The 10,619-nt window shown below is 44.7% G+C and overlaps 1 protein-coding gene across 1 annotated transcript in view; it reads left to right on the top strand.

The window, feature by feature from the left end:
* Window positions 1-2,548: 2,548 nt before the first annotated feature.
* EFCAB6 (EF-hand calcium binding domain 6) overlaps window positions 2,549-10,619 on the top strand; it is a 113,681-nt gene continuing 105,610 nt past the window's right edge. Inside the window, exon 1 of the mRNA XM_063320085.1 lies at window positions 2,549-2,626. The gene's annotated coding sequence lies outside the window, so the exon portion shown is untranslated. The remainder of the gene's footprint in view (window positions 2,627-10,619) is intronic.

Here is a 10,619-nt window from a genome sequence, read left to right as displayed (position 1 = left end):
CTTCAGCCCTCGCAGGCCTTACATCTGCCTTCTTGCAGCTTTGGAAAAGAGTCACCCATAAAATATGTGAGAGCTCTAAGAACTCAGCACGAGTGAACCAATTAGAACAAAATAAGAATCAAGGAAAATGTTCTGATTTCAAGCTCCACTGGGAAGACAGAATTTTATTTTTTCCATGCATCACATAATCTAATGGTTGGGGCTTAATAAATACATGAAAAATTTACCAGAGGCAGTATAGGTGATGACGAATGTTCCCTACTCAAAGCTCGCTCCACTCCAGATTTTAACTTTTCCCAGGTAATTCATGTACCACTCTTTGCTTCTGCACCTTAACTCTTTCTGCTGCTGCAACCCTTCCCACCCCACAAAGGTGGTTCTAACCCTACTGGAACAGATAATCCTGGAAATGCTGCAGGAGACTTTCAGTTCCCAGGATTGCCACCACTCCACAGTTGGCAGGACTTAAACCCACAGAGGAAGATCTGCGGTGGGTTTCCAGTTCAGTTCTTTAACCACCGTGCTTCAGCCACACGTGCTTAGGGGTCGCTCTCTCTTAACAGCCAGACCCTTCTGCATATGTTCATTGTTTCAGTAAATCCCAGTGAGATTAGAGACTAAAACTAGTTCTGACTTTGCTTTTAATATTAAATATCTGTGTAAGCCTGTGTATTCTAAACAGGATGAAAAAGATATATAAACAAAAATAAGATATGGGCCAATTCAAGCAGTAAACATTTGGGTTTTAACCATGCAAATATGGATCATTGGTCACTTTTTTACTCAGTAATCTGGAGAAATTTACATGAAGTCTTTGAAATGAAGAAATCGTTTCAAAACTATTCCTTTTTTTTTTTCTAGCAATAACTATGGTGCTATGTACAGTCATTACATTCTGCAATCTTACATACTTCTGCTCAAGTTACTGTCTCTAAATGAGCACTACAACTGAATTCAAAGGGACCACATGAAAGTTAAGTTACACACACAAATATTTGTAGGAATCAAAGCTTTAACGTGCCCTGTAGGGCATTACTCTATATCAAGAACTACCAAAATATTGAACTTGTTCATGGACTTTTGAAAACAGAAAGCATTGTTTGTTAATTGCTGATGCGTGACCAGTGTCTGGACTCTGCAAGAAACACTATTTTTTACAGATGGTGGCTACAATATAGTTTTCAACAAATCTTATTAAATTTATTTAAAAAAAAATACACCAAAGCTTATGAAAGTCCATAGAATAAAGCCTCTTTTATCATGTCAGACTGCAGTAATTTATGCAGTCCTTTTGCAAAGAACAAAAAGGGCTTAAGTCAAGATGGTAACACCCCACCAATACTTCACATGGGTCACCACACCATGAAAAAGTATTTATTTTATACTGAATTAAACCATAAAGTGCCCAATTTCTCATTGCAATGCTCAACAGCATCTTAAACCAAAAGCCCTCATACACCAACTGGGGTGAGCAGGTACTATCACCCCCATGGCTGCTGCTCAGTTCTGGGCCTGGACAGCGGGTACGCCACCAGCAAGGCCACCACAGCCATACCTCGGGGTGGTCCCCACTTCCCTACATGAGGCTTCAGGCCCAGGCCCTATCGAATCATAGAATGGTTCATGTTGGAAGGGACCTTAAAGATCATCTAGTTCCACCCCCCCTGCCATGGGTAGGGACACCTCCCACTAGACCAGGCTGCTCAAAGCCCCATCCAGCCTGGCCTTGAACACTTCCAGGGATGGGGCATCCACAGCTTCTCTGGGTAACCTGCTCCACTGTCTCACCACCCTCACAGTAAAGAATTTCTTCCTAATATCCAATCTAAATCTACCCTCCTTCAGTTTGAAACCCTTACCCCGTGTCCTATCATTACATTCCCTGACATTACAGTTCCTACCCATTCTTCCTGTAGGCCCCCTTCAGGTACTGGAAGGCCACTATAAGGTCTCCCCGGAACCTTCTCTTCTCCGGGTTGAACAACCCCAACTCTCTCAGCCTGTCCTCATAGCAGAGGTACTCCAGCCCTCTGATCATCTTCGTGGCCCTCTGCTGGACCCGTTCCAACAGGTCCACGTCTTTCTTGAGCTGAGGACTCCAGAGCTGGACGCAGTACTCCAGGTGGGCTCTCACCAGAGCGGAGCAGAGGGGCAGAATCACCTCCCTCGACCCCACTTCTATTGATGCAGCCCAGGATGCGGTTGGCTTTCTGGGCTGCAAGTGCGCATTGCCGGCTCATGTTGATCTTCTCCTCCACCAGCCCGGGCGCCGGAGTTAGTTGTACCGGCTGCTGGCGCTCCGGGCGATGGCACAGCGCGGCTCTGCGGCTCCTGTTACCCGCTTATGGACGGCATCCAGCCCGCCTCCAACGGGCAGCGCCAGGCCCGGCCCCTGTCCCCTCAGGAGGCGGCCTGGGCAGGGCAGGGCAGGGCAGGGCCGCAGCTCCTCATCCAATAAGAACCGGCCTTACTGTTGCCATGCGAACGGCGGCGCCTCTTCCACCCAATCAGGCGCGAATGCCGTTGTTACTATGGCAACAAGCGTCCCGGCAACGGGAAGACCTGGAAGCGGCGCCGAACGGTTGCCGGTACCGGCGGGCCCCGCGCCCCCCGCCCCGGGCCGCAGGTAACGAGCCGCGGATGGCGGGCCCGCAGCCCGCCGCAGATCAGTGCGGGGACGTGGCAGGGAGCGGCGGGGGGCGGCCGGAGCGCGACGGCGGCGTTGCACCGCCGCAACGCGGAGCGGGGCCTGGCACGGCGGCCGGTCCCCGGTGGGGCGGGGGGTGCGGCGGGGCCGGAGGAGGTGCCCCGCCGCACCCCCCGCCCCACCGGGGACCGGCCTTTTTGCTTGCTCTGGAGATCGGGGTCAGGGACTCTGCTGGCACAGGGGCTTGCTAAGGGTGGAGGGAAAGGTGCCTCTGAGCTTCGCGCCCTCTCAAGGCGAGGGCTGCAGGTTTGGGCTGAAGACAAGGCGGCATGGCTGTTGAAATCCTCCGCTGTTCCGTTCAAGGCGGCTAAAGAAAGAAAAGAAATCATCTTAGGGGGGAGGTCACCCCTAACTGCCCCTGTTAAAGAAGAATGTGGTTTCTGTGTGGTTTATTCCACAGTTCTGTTTGCCAGGAGTTCTTTCACCTCTCCTCTGAAGTTCCTGAAACAGAGAGCCTTTATAGTTCAAGGCCTTTAGCGGCCAGTAGTCTGTCATTATAGCCCAACTTAGATCCTGATAATCAGAATGATCTGCTCCACACTGAGGAAGTGCAGGGCAGTATAGGAGGTGGCCCGAGTGCTGCTGAACTTCCTTTTTTGATGTGTTGCGTGTTGGATTTAACTTTGGGGGAATTTCTGCCTTTGGGACACAAAATTACACAGTCCCTGAGCTCGTAGTATATAAAAACTCTCTTGCAAAATAAAATGCACATCCTGTATGTTATCTCAGTGTTTTGCATTACTCATCAGAATTGAATCTTGGAGTGGAAGTTTTTATATTTGCTGAAAAGCCATCATCTGCTGTAGCAAGAAGGTTATCACCACAGATTAGAGTGGTGCCAGGTCAGTTGGAGGTGTGCTTCCAGCTGTACCTCCTTGTTTGATAAACACAGGAACAAGTGAACATGCTCAGCCACTTGAATAAGATTAGTTCTTTTTCAGGAGCAAGGCCCTTGGACGTGGTTTGTCTGTGTGAAATACACATATGCTGGAATCCAGAAAGCTCTGCCTTAGCGTGTCACACAAGGACAGCTTACACACAGGAGAGGGTATGGTATCTAAGTGATTGATCACTCTTTCTAGAGAGCTTTCATGTTTCTTTGCTTCTGTTTTGCATTTCCCATAAAGCAAGTGCCACTACTGTTTCTCCTGGATTGTATGAAGTGAGAAGAAAACTTCTTTGGTTATCCTCTGAATAGGGCAAAATCTGGCTCTGAGAAGTTGATATTTCTAGAATCAGCCTTTTCCCCTCAAGTTGTGGGAAGAGAATAGGGAGAAGCTGTAACTGCAGACTGAAAATATATTCATTAAGGATTTAATAATTGTATTTGGGGAGGTAAGAAAAGGAAGGCAATGAGAAGACACCATCTTTACAGTGGATAGACTGTGATTTGCACACCAGAATTTTTTCTGTGCCTAACAAACATCGGCAAAGATGCTGCATCCTCAGAGACAGGGAGCTCCAGGAAGAGACGTGAGGGGGATGGTAACAGTGGCTTCCCAGGAAGCCCCCGCTTCACCCACCATTTGGATCTCAGGGTAGACTTGCCCTGTGTATTTGGTGCAGGTGTCAAGGTGTTGGTAGTGGGGGGCTGCAGGAGCAGCCTCTGCAAGAAGAGGGCAAGGGCTGACCATGCCAGATGCAGCTGCTTCCAGCCAGCTCCAACAGACCCACTGTAGGGCACAGGTGAGTCTATCAGCTGTGGTGCATTTGTGAAAGCATATTTAGGAAAGGATAAAAATACAGCATAGCTGTGTGTGAGAGAGAGGAGCAAGGGGAAAGAAAGAGGTAAGAAACTGTCCTGCAGATGTCAAAGTATGAGAAAAAGGAGTGGAGGGTGAGGTGCTCCAGGCACTGGGGAAAAGTTTCCCCTGCATGAGACCATGGTGAAGCAGGTATTTCCCTGCGGTGCCTGGAGCAGACCATGGTGGAGCAGGTATCCATACTGCAGTCCACGGAGGACTCCACATCAGAGCAGGTGGCTATTCCCCAAAAGAAGCTGCAGCCTGTGGAGAGCCCATGCTGGAGCAGTTCATGAAGGACTGTAGCCTGTGGGAAGGACCCACGCTGGAGCAGGAGGAAAGCATGAGGGGGACGGAATGGCATAGAAGAAACTGTTACAGACTGACTGGAACCCTCGTTCCCCATCCCCCTGAAATGTTTGTGGGGAGGAAGTAGAAGAGTTGGGAATGAAGGAGTGAAGTTGAGCCTGGGAAGAAGGGGAGGGTGGGGGAAAGGTGTTTTAGGTTCTTTGTTTCTCACTATCATATTCTATTTTAAATTGGCAATAAATTAAATTAATTTTCCCCAGATTGAGTCTGTTTTGATGGTGATGGTTAACGGACGAGTGATTTCGCTGTCTTTATCTCAAACCAAGAGCTTTTCCATCTTATTTTCTCCCCCTGTCCTGTTGAGGAGAAGGAGGGAGAGAGAAGCTGCATGGGCACCTGGCAGCCAGTCCAGGTGCAACCACCATACTGTAGAAGGCTCTGGTAGCCCATTTGAGATCACGCAGGAGCTTATATTCTGAGGTGTCTCTGCGGCCGGTTGTTTGCTATAACCCCATGGTGAGAACAACAACTTGTGTTAGAACGACAAACTTCACTCTTGATCTGCATGAGGGAATTCATAACCTTAATTGTTCTCTGACAGTTGCAGAGACTGTCACTCTTTTAAGTAGAATAAAACAAAATAAAGGTTACAGAGATCCTTTTACTCCAGGTTACATAAAATCAAAAGTGCTAGGCTTTAAAAAAAAAAAATATCTAAGAGAAAATGAAGGTGAGACTTGCTATCTGTCTTGCCAAACACAATACAAAACAGTGAAGCTTTCAGAAACAAATAGAATAAGGATTCTATTCTAAAGTTTCACTTATTCTTCCAAGAAAAGAAAAGGACGTGGTCCCATGGTTCTGACTGAAACACTGTAACAGAGCCTCATTATTCTGTTAGTTAGAAACTGCCTTCTACATTTGTATCTAAACCGGCCAGAAATATGTTTATACCATTTGCAAGATCCATCCATCTTGTAACTATAGTGAAACATGCCTCAGATGCCAGAACCTGGTATGTAGATGCTTGCGAAACTCTTATCAATTAAATTATTGAAATGAGGGCCAAATCCCTTAGTAGCTATAAATGCTGTAATTCTTCTGAAGATAGGAAAGCAAGCAGAGCTATTCTGATTTATAGTAAATGAGGATCTTGCCCTTGTACTAGTAAGAGTGTACTTAAAAATATAAGCAAAGAATATGATTTATGACCTTTTGTGCACCAGCATGAATTCCAAGTAACATATAAATCAAGAGCTATTCAGTGCAGGTAAGTTGCTCTTGATTCATGCGCTAATATTTCACAGGTGTTAAGGCAGTGTAAGTGAGAAAAGAATACAGGCTCAGTATCTGATGAAATTTTAAATTTGTCTGTTTTGTATCAGTAATCTTTGACTTTCAGTATATGGACTTCATGAACTATTTCTGAAGGATCTGTGAAAGATAGCTAAGGCAAGCTGATTGTTGGTAGACCAGATGGACATATATTTCCACCAGAAAATGTCTAGAGGTGCAGAAAAATACCAGCTGCATTAGGTTTTCACAAGAGTGGTTTAGGGCTCCATCCTGATTTTCTGAAGTCAAAGCTTTGCTAATGACTTCAGCAGCAGCAGGATGTGTTTCTACTTACAGTATTTTTGTTGTAGCCTAGTTACTGAGCCACATGGATGTTGCTGCCTTAGCTGTTTGAACAGTCCTTTTGCTAACAAATTGATTTAAGTATGTCTGCTGACCCTGTAAAAAGGGTAGAGCAGTGTGGAAGACACGGTGAATTTCCCTCTGGCTTGGGCACGGTACAAATAGCTGGCACAGCCTCTTTAGTACCAAACCCCCAGTACCTGAGATAGAGCTTGGTGGTGCCTGAGGAGGCAATGGCAGGATTGGCTTGCATTTGTTTGTTTCAAATATGCTTATTGTCTGCCCACATTTATGATGGGGTAGATCTTGCAGCCAGAACCCGTTCATTTGAGCTCTCGGCCTCTGAGAAATGGACGCTCCCTGTTTTACGGTTTCTAGGGAGTCAAACTTGCACTGATGCCACTGTGAGTTTATCAGCCTAGTGGCTGCATTAATGATGACACTTAGCCATGTATCAGATGAAGAAGAAAAGGTTGTTTTCCACCTGAATGGTGGAGAAAGAATGTTTGGAGGCTAATTTTTTTTAATGGATAGCTACAGAGCTAGGACATCTGCCAGGGGTTACTGTTGTAGATGGGCTATGCTAGTAAATCAGTTGTACTTGTCACTGTTTCTTGGCACTGAGGTGAACTGGCATGGAATAACCCATGTCCAGACTGTTAAACGCTTATCACCCTTTGAAAAAGGATGGCTGCACACAAACTACCCATTGGGAATGGTTCCTGACCAAGCAAACTCCTGAAATGTACCCAAGAAGCTGCCTGACTCAAGCTTGGTCAAAACCCAGAGGTTATTCTAACAATTTGAGCGTACAGAGGATGCAGATGCAGTGCCCAGCAACAGGACTCAGCAACTGCTTAAATTGCCGCATGTTAAGCAGCGGGGACGGTCTACTCAGATCTACTTAATTTCTGTTTGATAAGTATAAGGTTGCTTAAGTTGTTGGTTGGGGTTTTTTTTTTATTTTTCCTTTTCTCCTCCTAGTAGTCCAAAATACTGAGGTAGGTAATGAAAACTTAAAGTGTTTGAACTGCGATTGTTTTGTTTGTTTATTCATTTTCTGTGGGCTTTTTTGGGGGTGAGGGAGACAGGGGCAGAAGGGTTTTCCTACCTGTGTAAAATGCTGCACAGTGCTACGTTTTTGCTAGAGGACTAGTAAGTCTTGCTCTTGTCCTGCTGTCTTTCACTTGGTCATGCAACATCTGCTTGATTTTTACTTCTCATCTCCCTTTACAGAGAATTGACTGAGCCTCCTTATATGGCTTATATGGCTTTTGTTATTTGTGCGTAGTGTGCTGGAGTTTCATAAGGCTACAGAACTCATAGAGTCCCCTGTGCTAACATTTGCTTTCTGTACTGTGGCAGCTGAATGGCAGGAGCAAGGTGGAATTGATTTGCATGTATCAGAGAGAGGAGATATTATACTCTCTGACCGCCACTCAGTTTGGGGAGAAAACAAATTTCTAATTTTGAATTACGGTTGTAATGGAAGAAACAGGGCCTTCATAAATTTTTCCTTTGAAGTGCCTGATTGGGTTAGCTACGCAAGTACCAATAGAATTACCCTGTGATCCAGTGCAAAAGACTGCCAATATTTGAAAGTATTTTTGTAACTAATGACTGTAAAACAGCATGGAAAAGATTGGGTGATAGCACCATCACCTGCATAACCCTTATTTTATTAACGCTCCAAACACATTCCACAAATGTCTCAGTGTACCTGAATGAGCCCCAGAGCGGCACCTCCCAAAGTTTTGAGCGGTAGAGCATCGTCAGCTCTCAGTATTCCTACTGGGAGCTAATGGTGTTTGCAACCGCAGGCACCGCTCGAGCTGTATGGCTGCTGAGAGCAGATGCAGACCGTTTAACATTGCCTAGCGGGTCAACAGTGAGCTACACTTACGAAACTGTTGCATATGCCGCGCAATACTATCTCTGTCTGATTGTTATTTTCCCAGTTAGCTCTTCTGTTTATACTTACCGTATAGTTTGCCTCAGATTTCCTGGTGCGGAAAATTAATAATAGCTCTTCATAAAACAGAGTAATTAGTGTAATGAGCTGGTGTCTGGTACATGCATTTTTCTCCTGCAGAAGTCTAAAAGTCTAAACATCTAAGCAACAGTGCTGCTTAATAAAATAGCAGGCTTTCTTAACTAAAATGTTTTTAAAGATTTTTAGAGTACTTCAATGTGCATAGCCTTCAAGATAATGGCCAAAAATGTTTCCAGAGATAATCCTGTGTTATTTGGTAAAGGAGTTAGTCTACCACTTTACCTTCCTACTCTAAACTGAAAGTGCTGACATAGGAGATAGTATCCAGCACAACCACAGAAATCATGAACTCCTCTCATCTGGTCACTGCTAGTCAGCAAGAACTGTCTCAGTCAATATTTTTATCAACAAATTAGATCTCATGTCAAGAAATCAGTTTTTGTCTCTCTTGTTGCTGTCGCCAGCCGCACTGCTTCTTTTCATGTCCTATAATCTGGTGTATTCTCATAATCCTGTTTTGAACCCAGAGGAGACCATGGCTAAAGTGACAACTGCAGAAGACCTCAGGGCCTTGCAGCCCTCCTCTCAAGGCATCATATTTACCCCAGGACCACATTCTACACAAAACAGAGCATCATTGTGTGGCAGCAGGCAGCGCTCAATTAAATCAGCTGCAGGTTTGTACTGAAGTCTAAGTGTTCACAGTCTTGGGACTCTAAATCAAAATCCTTCTATTGCTCAGAGGACAAGCACTGTGTAACTTTGAGGTAGCATCATCCTCTCAGTCCTTTCTGTCCTATTGTTTGTTTGGGGTTCAGTGGTGCCTTTCAATGTATCAGGTTGTGGCAGCCAAGGAGCCCTTGTGCTATTTAGGGTTTGGGGCACATTTCTCTCACTACTTTGAGAGAAGTTGTCTGTCACAGATACACTGTGTGCACAGATACACAGATCCAGTGTTTGCTGGATGCTATGGACCCGAACAAAATCAATCTAATTCTACTGATGAAGAGAGGGTGGAATAGGCCATGGCCCTTCTCACCCAACTCTTGTTCCTCCTGCTTGTACGTGAGGAAACAAAGTCTTTATTTTCTTCTCCTCTCTGAAGTCCATTGGAATTTAAGAGAGATGCCTTCTTTGGACCACTGTCTCACTTCTGGTTTGAAGTTACTACAAGAGGACTGTTTACAATTATAACACGTTACCAGATTTGATATGCGTCTTATCCTTTGGGAACTCATTTGAAATGACTATACACTTTCCACAGAAAGCTCATTTTCTGGAGCAGTAAGATTTATAGTTTGCTCAAATCAAGTATGAATTTGCTGTTAATCCTAATGCGGACCTCCCTCTTGCAAATAATTTTTAATTATTATCATGAGAGGCTTCCTACATCACTGTTCATGTCACTTTTCCTCTACTCCTTGCCATGTAGTTTTAGATTTAGGGTCAGGTTCATTGTAGGAGTAAGCTGTGATAGCTCTGTTGATTTCACTGAAGCTGTATCCAGCTGTGAATTTGAATGCTTTCTTTTGTCAGAGTGGCTTGAAGTTGAAATGAAATGCGCAAGGCGTCCATGATTGGATACTTTCATTGTAAGGAAGGGATGAGCATAAGAAAAATTTGGCTTTCATAAAACTGCAGCAAAGCTGTATGTATTTTGCCACCTTGCTTTTTGTAAACAAATCTTCTTCTGAAGGCAGTTATATTTTAAGAGCAGATCCTAGATTAAAGTTTGCCAATGAGCGAGCCCCAGTGTTCAGATTTCTGTACAAAACCTTCTTCGATTCAAGTAGAATGTAGTTAAATGCTCATAGCTATGGCTGAATTTGGCTCATTATGAATCCAAAAGAAGCATCAGGCCAAATCTTTTCATCCTTGTTTAGTTCTTATTCAAGTCTAATGAGAGCCAGAGATGTCTTAAGTAATATAAGGCATTCCTGTACACTATATTGCACTGTCAGGTACTTCCACTCTCCATTGGTTGTGTTTTTAGAGGGAAAGGGGCTGTCGTGCTAAATTACTTACCAGCCATAGACTCCATATACAGAGAATGAATGTTGACCCCACTACTACATGTTATCTCTACCCAAAGCTCAATAACTGAATGAAGTCTCTAAATTTTGCAAGGCAAAGAGATCCTCTCTGTAGTTTGAAGTGAGAGGGCTGCTGTCATGGAACGTATGTCTGTAACTTTATTTATTGGTTTTGAACTTTTAAAACTTAACTGTGT

The sequence above is a fragment of the Chroicocephalus ridibundus genome, chromosome 1, assembly GCF_963924245.1.
Source record: "Chroicocephalus ridibundus chromosome 1, bChrRid1.1, whole genome shotgun sequence".
NCBI classification, from domain to species: domain Eukaryota; kingdom Metazoa; phylum Chordata; class Aves; order Charadriiformes; family Laridae; genus Chroicocephalus; species Chroicocephalus ridibundus.
The sequence above is the reverse complement of the archived record's forward strand: the minus strand, read 5'-3'. Positions and strand labels throughout refer to the sequence as shown.